This window comes from Coffea arabica, chromosome 3c (genome assembly GCF_036785885.1).
Source record: "Coffea arabica cultivar ET-39 chromosome 3c, Coffea Arabica ET-39 HiFi, whole genome shotgun sequence".
In the NCBI taxonomy this organism is placed as follows: domain Eukaryota; kingdom Viridiplantae; phylum Streptophyta; class Magnoliopsida; order Gentianales; family Rubiaceae; genus Coffea; species Coffea arabica.
The window spans coordinates 21,001,462-21,014,732 of NC_092314.1; positions in this window are offsets into that span (position 1 = coordinate 21,001,462).

Genomic DNA, 13,271 nt, shown 5'->3' on the forward strand with positions numbered 1-13,271 from the left:
TGCTGTCCTGTTTCATTGGTTCACTACAGGGCAGAACATGAATTACAATTTGATGCTCAAATGTGAGCTAGTTGCAGACGTATTTTGAAAATGGTTGCTTCTGAAAAATTGTAAATTTATGAATGTGTTTTCCAACGCCACCAACCACGTCCAATTCTGAGTTGAATTGAGTGATTTGTGGCCATATTTCGAAACTGACTTCTTGAAGGAAAACTCTCCTTTTGGGCAGAATTGTTACTAAACCCGATTGAGACTTGTTAATTCGAGATTCTTGGTATTAATCACCCAAAATTATGTTTTGGATACCTCTTAAATATTGTGTATGAAAATGGACCAAGTTTGAGGTACTTTGTAAGCCAAAGTCTTGAAAACGGAAAACGGGACCACAAGGCAGTTTTGCCTTGGAAATTTTGGAATTTTGGTAATTTGGTTAACCAACTTTTCGTGCTTATTTATCTATGAAATTTGGTAGAGAAATAACACTTATATGGTAGTGTAATACTGCTAATTTTGGTGTTATTCCGAGGCCGTTTCATTTCTCAACTAAACTTCCAAAGTTCATGGTTTGAATTTGAAAAACCCTTGTTTAACAAGGAAATTTGGGTAACTTTGAGCTACCATATCTTGGTGCTCAAAACTTTAATTCTCGTTCTGCTTGTTCCATTTTAAACTTTGATTGTAACTCTAGTTCAGTTTCAAATTTGAGAGGCTAGTTTCAATTTTGTGAATTTTACTGAATTTTCAAAGTTGGCGAAAAACCAATCCCGAAATTGCCTCGATAGTCTAGAACAGAAAATTTGAGCTGAATTTTGAATACATTCTGTTTCAAACCATGGAAAATTGTCTTCTAAGAACTTTTAGTACTTTGAAAGATGTTTCCAACGGTACCGAAGTTTCGAATTTTGGACAATCAAGGAGTGCGTTATGATTTTTCAAAGATTACACCAAAAATCGAAATTTGAAACCATTTGAAAGAAATCTACACGGGGAACTATTCACCAGAATCCGGCCTTGAATCCGGCCAATTCTTGGCCAGATAGTCGGCCAGATTGGTGATGAAATTTGAAAAAAATGGAGGTTGTGATAGCTCCACCTCTCCCTAAGGCGAACTAAAGGGTTCGGCGGACCGCCTGTCCAGCTCACGCCGGGACTCAGTCAATCCTCAAACAAATCCGGAATAAAATCATAGGAATAACATAACAACAATCCAAAACTTAAGCAAAACTTATATACATTGATATCTCAAAAGGAAGTACGACCGTCAAATCTACAAAGGTTCTCAATTCACCATACAACCAACCCGTGCCAAGCACTAGGGCGAGAACCATTACAAAAAAAAAATCAAGAGTTAGACCAAACTAGTCTATACAGGGCTCTCGTCCTTGTTCACATTCCCCTATTAAGGAAAACAAAACTAAAGGGATGAGCTGAAAGCTCAGTGAGTTTCCGAACACATAATCAAACAATCAATCCAATACATTAAACATAGAACATCAATAATTCAAGAAACATTTACAATGGAAAGCAATAATAACACATACATTAAAAGGATACGGGCTCACAGGAAGCCATTTATTCACTCGTTCGTTCGTTCTCCTGTCATTCCCCTTATTCCTCCAATTATTTGAAAATGCATTTTTGGAAAATAAAATCCTCGTTCGTTCTTTCGTTTCGTTCACCCCCTCCTGGACATTGGCCAGGCTCCACCAGAATACAAGGTAATACTCGAGTATACCAAATTCACCCAGGGTCACCATATCGCCCGACCGAGTCCGCTTCTGGCTCGAGTTGATCGGTGACGAAGGGCAGGGCCCAATTCAGCCAAAAGGCTTACATCATGCGCAACTAATGTATCAATCATTAAATCATTGAAAATTTCACGTTTCATTTAGGTTGAGCGCGATAAAGTACACGCTCGCCTAGAAAACTCGTTTTGAAAATCTTTGAAAGCACTTAACACATTATCAAACAATAACACAAGCCATGAAGTGAAGGAAAATATAGCAAACAAGGAACACTCACCTATTTACGCAAAACAACGTGCAAATATCCTTCCGAATATTACCTCAGTCACCGAGAAAACCTAACAGTAAATGAGAAAGAATATTACAGTTTATCTAGCACAAACAATTAGGTGAAATCGAAGAAACCCGATAATTGATGAATAGAACGTATAAAAATGACTTTAAAGTGAAACGAGGGCATTTGGACCGGTGGACGGAAATAACTAGGGTATCATAAACTAAACGCAAAACCAAACTAAAAAGGGGTATAAAATTTCCAACGGAAAACACTTGAACCAATGACATGTCGGAATCCAACTATATAGACTAAGAAATATTGTTTTCGGGATTGTTTATGTGGTTCAAAATCATCTCATATTCAAGTAGATATTATAGACTAAATGTCTTGGTAAAAATCATGTAAAAAGGAGGACAAAATACCTTAACTTCCACACTTAAAACCTCATTTAAAAGTAGTTCACTTGCGGCCGAGAAAAACCTAACTCATACCTCTTTATTTTGGTATGGAGTAAATAACCATTTGAAGTTTCAAATGGAAGAGGTATCATGTTTTAAAATGGTAAAATGATCATGATATTTACCAAGCGGAAATATAGGAGTTCAAATAGGGAGTAGCTTTTCAAACACCCTTTAAGGCACCAATATGGTTTTCCATGAAATATGCCCAACTTGACACAAAACATATTTCCAAAAATCATTTTAACTCATTCACATTACAGGAAAATAAATGGACAGCATTTCCCCTTAAATTCTTCATTTTCTCCCTACAATCAAAACCCCATCTTACAAGAATCAATCACAATCGCACATTCGGTTTATAAACAATAAAACACGTCCAATTAGGTCACAATATCCTTCAATTAAAGCCAATTAGAAGCTCAAAAGCCCACCATTAGAAAACCCCCAATTCCAAAACCCTAGAATCGGAAATTCATACCACAAGCGGAAATTTTCTGCAAACAACCGCAATTAACGTATAAAGGTCCCATTTAACATCATTTTAAACCACTAATCCAAGTCCAATCCATGACTATCATATAAAATTAGAAAAATTTCCAATAAATCGGAAAATAGTCCAACTTGACCTAAAACCATGAAATCATTCACAATATAGCATGATTAACCCTTACAAACCACTAATATACCATTATTAAAACAAAACAAGAGCTTCCTTAGCAACTCACCTTATAACTCAAGAAAGGTAGAAACTTAAGGCCTCCCTTCCAAAAACAACTCCACCAAGACCTCTATTCCCTCTTAGCTAGCACTTGTACGGAGTAGATTAGATTTCTAACGGTGAAAACTCAAGATTTGAGTAGAAATTGAAGTTGGAAAGATGAAGAGCTTTTCTTGTTTTCTCTCTATGATGCACGGTTGGCTATGGAAAGACATGAAGATATTTTTGCCCCAAAACAGTATAAAAAGAGAAGGAAACAGGCGGTCAAAGTTGGTGGCCGCCTGTACCACGTCACAATCCTACCAGAATCTGGCCGGATTCAAGGCAGTAGCTAAAACAATTTTTTTTCAAAACCCCTCAACAATCCGGCCAGCAATCCAGCCAAGAACTAGCATGATTTGGCCCTTTCCAAATTTCAGAAAATGTTTTCTTTCCAAGCGCAAATGTGATGCTCATCCGTTCTTCCAACAAGGATATATACATAGATACATATAGCCTCACACAAATACACGTAATACACATAATCACACGTTCATATATATGCAATGAAACCCTCCTTAAAAATGGATAGTGAATGATTTTCTTTTCAATTAAAAGGAAAATGAGAATAAACAAAATGCTGAGAAAATGTGAAACTTTTAGGGTTCTCACAGAGGTTGCTCTCTGCCTCCAATCCGGACGGATTGTGACGTCACCTGTCCTGTTCCAACTTCGGTCGTTCGTTTTGAAACCTATTTGCACGTACTCGTTTCCATCCAATGATTTTAAGAATAATGATCCGTTCCTACTCGAGTTTTGTAAGCTTATTGAGTCTCGATTTTTCAAAAGAGAAACCTAGGCTCGATTTTCGAGATACATTCTAATATCGTACTAGTGTACGACCTCCCTTATTATTTGAAATTATTAGTAATAGCCATTATTAATTGCTCAAGGACACAAGAGGACCTTCAAGAGAATCCCACAGTGAACGCCTAAAGCTCCGAGGGACATTTCTTCCTCATTACTTATATTGATGAGTGTCAAGTGTATGAATACTTGATACATGCTTAATTGTTATAATTATTTGGAGATTTTGAAAATGGAGGTGAGTGTGTACTTTACCGCACTCGTTCTTATTTGAAATGAATGACTTTGATTCAAATGAAATGAATGAATTATGAATGATTCAATTGAATGAAATGAGATGATTGAATGTTTGAATGAAATTAAATGGTATGCTATGGCTGCATACGTCGTTGAAGTGAATCTTCTCGACTCTCAAATAAAAATGGGGGACGCTCAAACTCATAGGCCGACCTTGGACTCCAGCCGGCATGGGTTTGGTCGGAAATCTTGGCGAGCCATGAGATAATTAAACTCGACATAATAAGAGGTCTTGCTTGGCATACTCGTAGAGTATCGCCTTATATATGTCTTGCGGGCCCGAGAGGTGTACGGTAGACGGAGGGAAGTAAGTGGTGATCTACGGAATGAAAATACCGACCCGATTGACAGAGGGTCATCGCGGGAAGGTATACGAATGACATCGGCAGAGCAAGTGGAACTTAACTCTTGAGAGTTACCATATCCTTGAATTGTTTCTATTTACATTTGATTGGAATTGTCAATTACTTGTACTTTATCTTTTGACCTGTTATTTGGGTTTGTTACTTGGACTATGTGCTTGCATGTGTGTTCTTGGCCTCACGAGTGTTTTGCTTACCCTGTAGATTTGTTTTCCTTTACAGGATTGGGTATGGAATGAGACTTGGAGTAACCCTTTTGATGCACTTTTGGCTTATGGTCTCTAATGTATTTTGGGCTAGGCCTCTTATTGGTTGTACTTTTGGAAATCTAATATATGATTTGGATATTGGATGTATCTGGATGTTATATGTTTTGGGTATTGATATAACTTTTGGGAATATGATGTAAGGATTGGATAATCTATATATATATATATATATATTGTTAAGTTTGGAAGTATTCCGCACTTTCTTACTTATCTAGTGTTGTTGAATAGTATTGTGCTAAGTTTGAATGGATATTGCCATGAGTCCTGGCGAGAGTCGGACAGGCGTCCCGCGGATACCCTTTGGTTCGCCTTAGGGAGAAGTGGGAGCGTCACAGTTGGTATCAAAGCCTAAGCTTTAGATCTCTGTAGTGTATCCTAGGCTTAAAGTTTAAGATGTCGGACTGTGGAACTGGGTGGAGAGTTAAGCGACTGCTTGTGGGAATGAAAACTAGAACCTAGGTTTGAATTAGTGGATGACAAGGAGTCTTGATCTTGTGTGATACATGTGGGATAGTATGAGATAATCAAATCCAATTTATTTAGTATATTTGGTCCCATGTAAGCTTTTAATTTTAATTGTAAGTTACGGAAGGTAACGGTGGCATTGAACCGTCTTAAGAACGCATTATGGTGACCATGGCCGTGAAGGGCCTAGGGGAGGGCTCGTTGGGGGTGTAATCCAACTCACCGAATTAGAACTTTATGTGATTTCCAAAGGACTTACTCGTGCTCAAGTAATGGAGTGTTTATAGTGGCCGATCATCGGAAGTGGCTATCCGAGGAAAATAGGGTGATTCGAAGGGATAATCGAGATCTGAGGGCAATTGCGAATGCCTAGACTACTAGAAATAGGGTGATTGTTGGGGTAGTGTCCGAAATTAAAAACAAAATGGATAAGTCGATGGCTGGGTGTGTTACCTTGGTTGAACAAGAGGAGAATGACAAGATATTCGATAAGGGACATGAGATTTAAAACTCCTAGTGCTGGAAATGAAAATGATCCTACGGAGGTAATTAAGACTCTTGGCTCCGCCAACCACTAAGTTAGTGATCTAAACTATTTTAATAGTTTTTGCCAAAAATAGACGGGGTGGCATCGCTTAAAGGCCATTGCATTTTGTATCTTGTTTCACTATGTTTCCTACCTTTTGAGGCAATTAAATGTTACTCATGGCATGCTTGACTTTACTGCTTCATGATTTCAAATCCATGATTGGGTTGTACCCATTTGCGATTATTTTAGCATCTTCCCTTTTATTCTTGTATTTGTTTGACGGGATAAAGGTATCACTTTTCAAATTTCGTTTATGTATACTCACTTTATGTCATGTCTTTAAACATGTTAAATTTATGGGTGATCAAAAGAGTGAAAAGGATCGAGGGCGAGGGGTTAAGCAACCCCAAGCTCAAGGGGACGATTATAGAACGACTGCTGGACCGAATCAAAACCCTAGGAATGAATGAAAATAATCGCGTAATTATTGCTATTAACCAAACGATTGATGCCCTAGCACAATTAGTGGAGCACTAAAGCCCTAAACCAATCAACCAACTTAAGAACCAAGAAAGGTGTGAGGAGTTGAGCAATTTTTGAAGTTCGTCCATCTAAGCACATGGAAAATCTAACCTCGAAATAGTGAAATTGATTTGAGATGATACAATAAGGCACTAGTGAGAACAAGAGGTTATGATTTCTTCTTGAATGATCTTGTAGATAAGAATTAAAGAGTGAACTAGAACATGGAATCTTTATATTAATGAATAAAGTCCCCTTACCTTGTTGAGTTTGTAATTACTGATAGTAATCTCATAGAGACTTAAGAGCTCGCCCGTGTTAAGCAGAGAATGGTTAAGGTTTGTATACCGAGGTAACCTATAAGTAAAAGAATGAAAGAGATAATGGCTCGAGTTTCCATTGTGAATAGCTACTTATTTGATCATTTGATTTACCTGACAGACTAGCATTTGACTTGAACCAACCGGTAAGATGACAAATTTGGAAGAAATGCATAAGGAAGTAGACCTTCTTCAAAAGGAGGTAGAGTTTCAAAAGAAGTTGGCTGACTACTGGGAAGGGCGGTGGAAACAAGAATATGTTGAGAAAATTGAGTTGCTATATAAGAACATAGAATTGGAAATAAAATACAAAGAAACTTCTCAAGCTGGTCAAGCCATGACTTCTCGTGCGCCTTGTGGTTACTGTGGTAAGCCCAATCGCACGGAGAATGAATGTTGGAAGAAATCAGGAAAGTGCTTGTATTGTGGTAGCACCGAACATCAGATTTCAAGTTGCCTCAATGCCCCTAACAAAAGGAAGAAATACTCAGCAGCCAATTAGGTTAAAGCATTTGAATGCCAGATGGAAGTAATTAGTACTAATGGTTATGCAGGAGTTCTAGTAGTGGAAGTTTTATGAGTGAGGATATTTTGACTATACTCGAGGGATAGGGGTTGTAGTTTACCCTAAACTAGACTAGCACTTTTGAAAATTCAATCTTGTGAAAAGGTGACAGCCCCACCTTACCCTAAGGCGAACCAAAGGGTTCGGCGGACCACCTGCCCAGCTCTCGCCAGGACTAACGGTTCGGTATAGAACGAGCTAATACATCCCGAAACTTACCAACGCGGGTAAAAAAAATAAATAAATAAAAAATAAAATCAAAGTCGGCTATGAATAGTAACCGACCCGTCAGAACCCAACCAAATACCAAGCAAACATTCCCATCTTGAAACTTAGCATTTACAAGCCAAAGTGGCATATAAAAGTATTCAAAAGTGGATACATGTCTGGTTTGCCAAATCAAAAGGAAAACAGTTCCCAAAAATACATTTAGGATTTTAATACATGAGCTATACAAAAGATATGTTCAACTAGCTCAATTTGGCAGCCATTTGTCAAATCCAGTCCAAAAGTATTTATTTTCCTGTAAGGAAAACAAAAGGAACAGAAAGGGGTGAGCTTGCGCTCAATGAGGTACCAAACAAATAGCAGAAAAATCATGACATTTCACATTTAACAAATCAGATACACATGCCAGATGTAAAGTAAAGTAACTAATGATTCACATAGGAAGGATACAGGTGGCTCTCAGGAGCCAAATTTCTAGCGCAGTACTTGATCCAAACCGGTTGACTCTCTGTCAACGTATATAGAACCAACGCGTCCGTAGACCCACTTCGCACCGAATTCCGTCCACCAAACACCCCTTTACCGGGCCCGCTCACCTCAAACGAACAAAATGGTAATACTCGAGTATACCCGGAATCAAGGGTCTCAATACACAAAATCCCCGAACAGACTACCGTGGTTCGTTATCTAATCGTCCAGGCCCTTGCCGGCCCGACTCGAATAACTTAGCCACAGGACTGAGCTCATAGGTCATAGAAATCCGAACAGATGCAGACACAGATAACAGATTCAAATTTTGCATAGTAAATTGGCATATGAACAGACAAGAGAACAAGTGTGATAAAGTTCACCCCGTCTCAAACAAATAAACAGATTGCAGAGCAGAAATCAAGTTAAACAGCAATGGAGGGGAGTGGTAGACTCACAGGCTCAACTTCAAAAAGTTTCACTTCAGATTGGCCTTAATCGCCAAGAAACCCTAAAATAATCAAAATAAACCAATTGAAGGTTTCATATCCAAAATCGAGTAAACGGAATGCACAAATGAGGCTCGACTACACGTCGTACGCCTTGTCAAAAAAAATACTAATGCAAGGGTGCAAAAACATGATTTTCTTGGAAACGAAAAGATAACATGAAGACCTAGGCGCAAACAACCCAAAAGCCCTTCGCTCAAATCACAAGTAAATCCAACTAGCCTTCAAGTAAAATTTCGGCAGCATATCCCTTGTGTTTACCTATTTTCCAGCCATCATGGCTTCATTACTTCCTTAAATCAGTCCCAACATCTCACACAAAATTCATCTCATTTCCCAAAAGCCGTTCACTAGGTTCAAAGTAGTACAAGTACAAAAGTTAGCTAGGAAATGACCGGAATAAGAGTAAGCCTTAAAACATGTAAACAAGTACAATGAGACTCGATAACGAATCATAAATCAATGCCAAATATGACCCCAATAGGGTTCCATAAACATATACAAACAATAGAGAAAATCAGAAAATTCGGAAATGCAATTAGCTTTGGCCTTGAAAAAACAGTTTTTGACCTCTTTTTACGGTAATGGCACCAAATGCCCTAGAATTATCGGATGAAGGTATAAGACCCGCCAATTCGAAGCTAAAAGACAGGGTTACAACATCACAGAAGGTCACTCAACCCAGTTTTGAGTGCAAATGGGTCAAAAATGCAAGATACTTCATCAACAACGTAAAACAGATTCACTAAAACGCATTCTAGCGGAAACATCATAACTCAGGCTCTACAAGTCCAAATACAGAAATTCGAAAACCAGATGAAAGCTAAGAAACAGGGCTAAATTTCATCAGAAGACCTCAACAACCAATTCGGAAGCATTCCTGACCAAAACAACCAATTACAGTCGCAAATCCCAATTTCGGGTAAAACCAGAACAGCAATAGTAATTAAAACTTTTCTCATTCTACGCTACTCCGATTGACCTGAAATTTTGTAGAAACCTCTAAAATGTCATTACCTACAACTTTCATGTTTTGAGCTAAGGCCAATTCGGCCTCTATCTATGACCTAAACATTCGGACAGAATGTTCATCACAAAACCCTCACTTTTCAATTTTTGGTCCAAAACAGAAGTTGGTTGCAATTGATCACTTTTCCCACCTCCTAGAGTCATTAAACATCATTTCCAATCATCATACATGACCACACAATCATACTTATATTAAAACAGAAAAATCCCCAAAAATAATAAAAGTTCATCAATTCAACCAAAAATCAAGATATAATCCATAAACTTGCATCTTATACTACCACTAAGCATGATTTAAGCATCAATTAAAGGAGGAGGGTAGTTCTTCACAACTTACCTTAAGAACAAGAGAGAGAGAGCTATGGGTCACCTTAACCTTCCAAATAACTTCACCAAACACCTCAAGACCACTTAGCAAAGAGATTTTATGGAATGATTTGGAGTTTTATTGGTTGGATTTGAAGATTGAGCAAGAAATAGAAGGAAGAAATTGAGAGCTTTTCTTTCTTTCTTGAGCAAGAACATTCGGCCAAGAAGCTTGCAAAATGAAGTGATTTTTGGCCAATTTTAATTAAATGGTAAAGTTATGAATAGTGGTCAAATGGCAAGACTAAATCTTATGGTGACACTTGTCACCTTTTTAATGCAAGTCTATCACTTTGTTCCCTCTCACATCAATCCAAATAGTTTCCTCTAATTATCTCTTAACACCCGATAAAATAATTCTAGTATCCAAAACTTAATCTAGTTGGCCGAAATTTTCCGAACTTTTCACACTAGTGGGTCCCACGTCCGGTATACGCTCTTAATTTCTCAAAATCTATTTGATACTAGAAAAATCATCTGAAAATTATATTTACTCATAAAATTTATCTAGAAAATTTTCCGGATACAGAAAGTGCAGAACACAAGCCATGAAAAATGCGAAAACCTAGAAAATGCAAATTACGGGTTCTCACACTCTCTCCCCCTTAAAAGAATTTCGCCCTCGAAATTTTACTTTTCAAATTCAAAGTAACCAATGGCCTGTACCTTCTTCGTCTTCAGAGTCAGAAGAAACGAGATTCTGCATTCCAGTCCCTTTTCCACTTGACGGTCCAGGGTCGGTCTTGGTTGGTTGCTGGGTTCCTTTCTTTTCACGCGCTTTACTCGGGCAATGAGCAATTCGATGCTCGGCGCTCCCACAACACAGACATCTCCCTCCTCTTTTCCAACAATTCTCTTCAAAATGATTGGATTTTCTACAATAGCCACAATATGGGAGAGGAATTGGGGTCTGATCTCCTTGTGAGATATCCCTCAGTGGTCCTTTTCCCCTTGAGTTTCCTCCCGGCGTATCCTCCTTAAGTGTCTCCAGAATTATCACACCCCTCGCTCCACGACCCTTCTTCGCCAAGGGCCTACCTTGCTCACCCTGTTCTGGCAATTTACCCCTTTTCTTGCCCCTTTTCTTGGCATGGAAGATCGTCCCCTGTGGCCTTACAATTCCTGCCCTTTGAGCTTCCTCTGGAGCCCCCATAACAGCAGTGCTTTGTGCCATTGCTAAAGCCTCTTTGGAACTCCCTTCGTATTCCCTTTTTAGCTCTAAGTTCTGGTGCAAGAGCTCAATCTTTTCGGAATACTCGTGCCTCCATCGCCCTTCCCAGTATTCGGCTAGTCTTCTTTGAACCTCTATTTCGCCACGAAGTACCACGGTCTCCTGATACATATTAACCCAATGTGCCATTTCACGGAGTCGCTGGAACTCAAATAATAGCCTGCCAGGCAAATCAATGGGTCATAATAAATTCTTAAGTAGGTGTGGTACTCTCGGTCCTGGTCTTTGTTCAACGGTTGTTTCCCTTTCTGCTCTTAATTCTTGACCTCGCTCAGTTCCACGGCCACCACCATGACCACGACTACATCTTTCTTTCATATGATATATATATATTATTTTATTTTATTATATATATATATTTTTTCTCTCTTTTCTTTTCTTTTCCCCTAAAAGGTCATTTAATGAATGAATACAATAAAGTGACTAAAATAACAAAATTTAGGGCACCAAATACCTAAATAAGCATATACACACATGATACACCACATACATATCAGGGAAACAAATGATCAACGACACAAATACGTATCAAAGCAGGCAATGATTCATATACACCAATACACACACCGACGGCATGTAGTAACAATATGCGAGTGAATCAAAAGAAAAGGGATATATCGTCCCAAACCTTGCTAAAATAACCCCGTCCGGTCTCTTACATCACCTATTACCCAAATGAAATATCCACTAACCTCTTGTACTCATTCCAGTCGAACAAAGCCTATTCATGTTCCCAAAATGCAACTCTCACCTACGTAACACCGCCTCATCTCTGGAGTACTCAGGCACAAGAATCCGAAATAAGACAATTCACCTCTCGGGCTGGCCAGTCCCAAGAGAAAACTATCTACAATCGAAATTCCTACCAGACGTACCTATCTATGGTCCTCAATTACCACGGAAAAGATTTAAGGCCTATAACATTCACAATTCAGAGCTTAGGCTCGAACGAGCACTTAATCCTTCATACCTATCCACCACTTAGTCCAGGCTCACTCCGCGCAGAGACCACGCGAAGCAGGCTCTGATACCACCTGTGACAGCCCCACCTTACCCTAAGGCGAACCAAAGGGTTCAGCGGACCGCCTGCCCAGCTCTCGCCAGGACTAACGGTTCGGTATAGAACGAGCAAATACATCTCGAAACTTACCAACGCGGGTAAAATAAATAAATAAATAAAAAATAAAATCGAAGTCGGCTATGAATAGTAACCGACCCGTCAGAACCCAACCAAATACCAAGCAAACATTCCCATCTTGAAACTTAGCATTTACAAGCCAAAGTGGCATACAAAAGTATTCAAAAGTGGATACATGTCTAGTTTGCCAAATCAAAAGGAAAACAGTTCCCAAAAATACATTTAGGATTTTAATACATGAGCTATACAAAAGATATGTTCAACTAGCTCAATTTGGCAGCCATTTGTCAAATCCAGTCCAAAAGTATTTATTTTCCTGTAAGGAAAACAAAAGGAACAGAAAGGGGTGAGCTTGCGCTCAATGAGGTACCAAACATATAGCAGAAAAATCATGGCATTTCACATTTAACAAATCAGATACACATGCCAGATGTAAAGTAAAGTAACTAATGATTCACATAGGAAGGATACAGGTGGCTCTCAGGAGCCAAATTTCCAGCGCAGTACTTGATCCAAACCGGTTGACTCTCCGTCAACGTATATAGAACCAACGCGTCCGTAGACCCACTTCACACCGAATTCCTTCCACCAAACACCCCTTTACCGGGCCCGCTCACCTCAAACGAACAAAATGGTAATACTCGAGTATACCCGGAATCAAGGGTCTCAATACCCAAAATCCCCGAACAGACTACCGTGGTTCGTTATCTAATCGTCCAGGCCCTTGCCGGCCCGACTCGAATAACTTAGCCACAGGACTGAGCTCATAGGTCATAGAAATCCGAACAGATGCAGACACAGAAAACAGATTCAAATTTTGCATAGTAAATTGGCATATGAACAGACAAGAGAACAAGTGTGATAAAGTTCACCCTCGTCTCAAACAAATAAACAGATTGCAGAGCAGAAATCAAGTTAAACAGCAA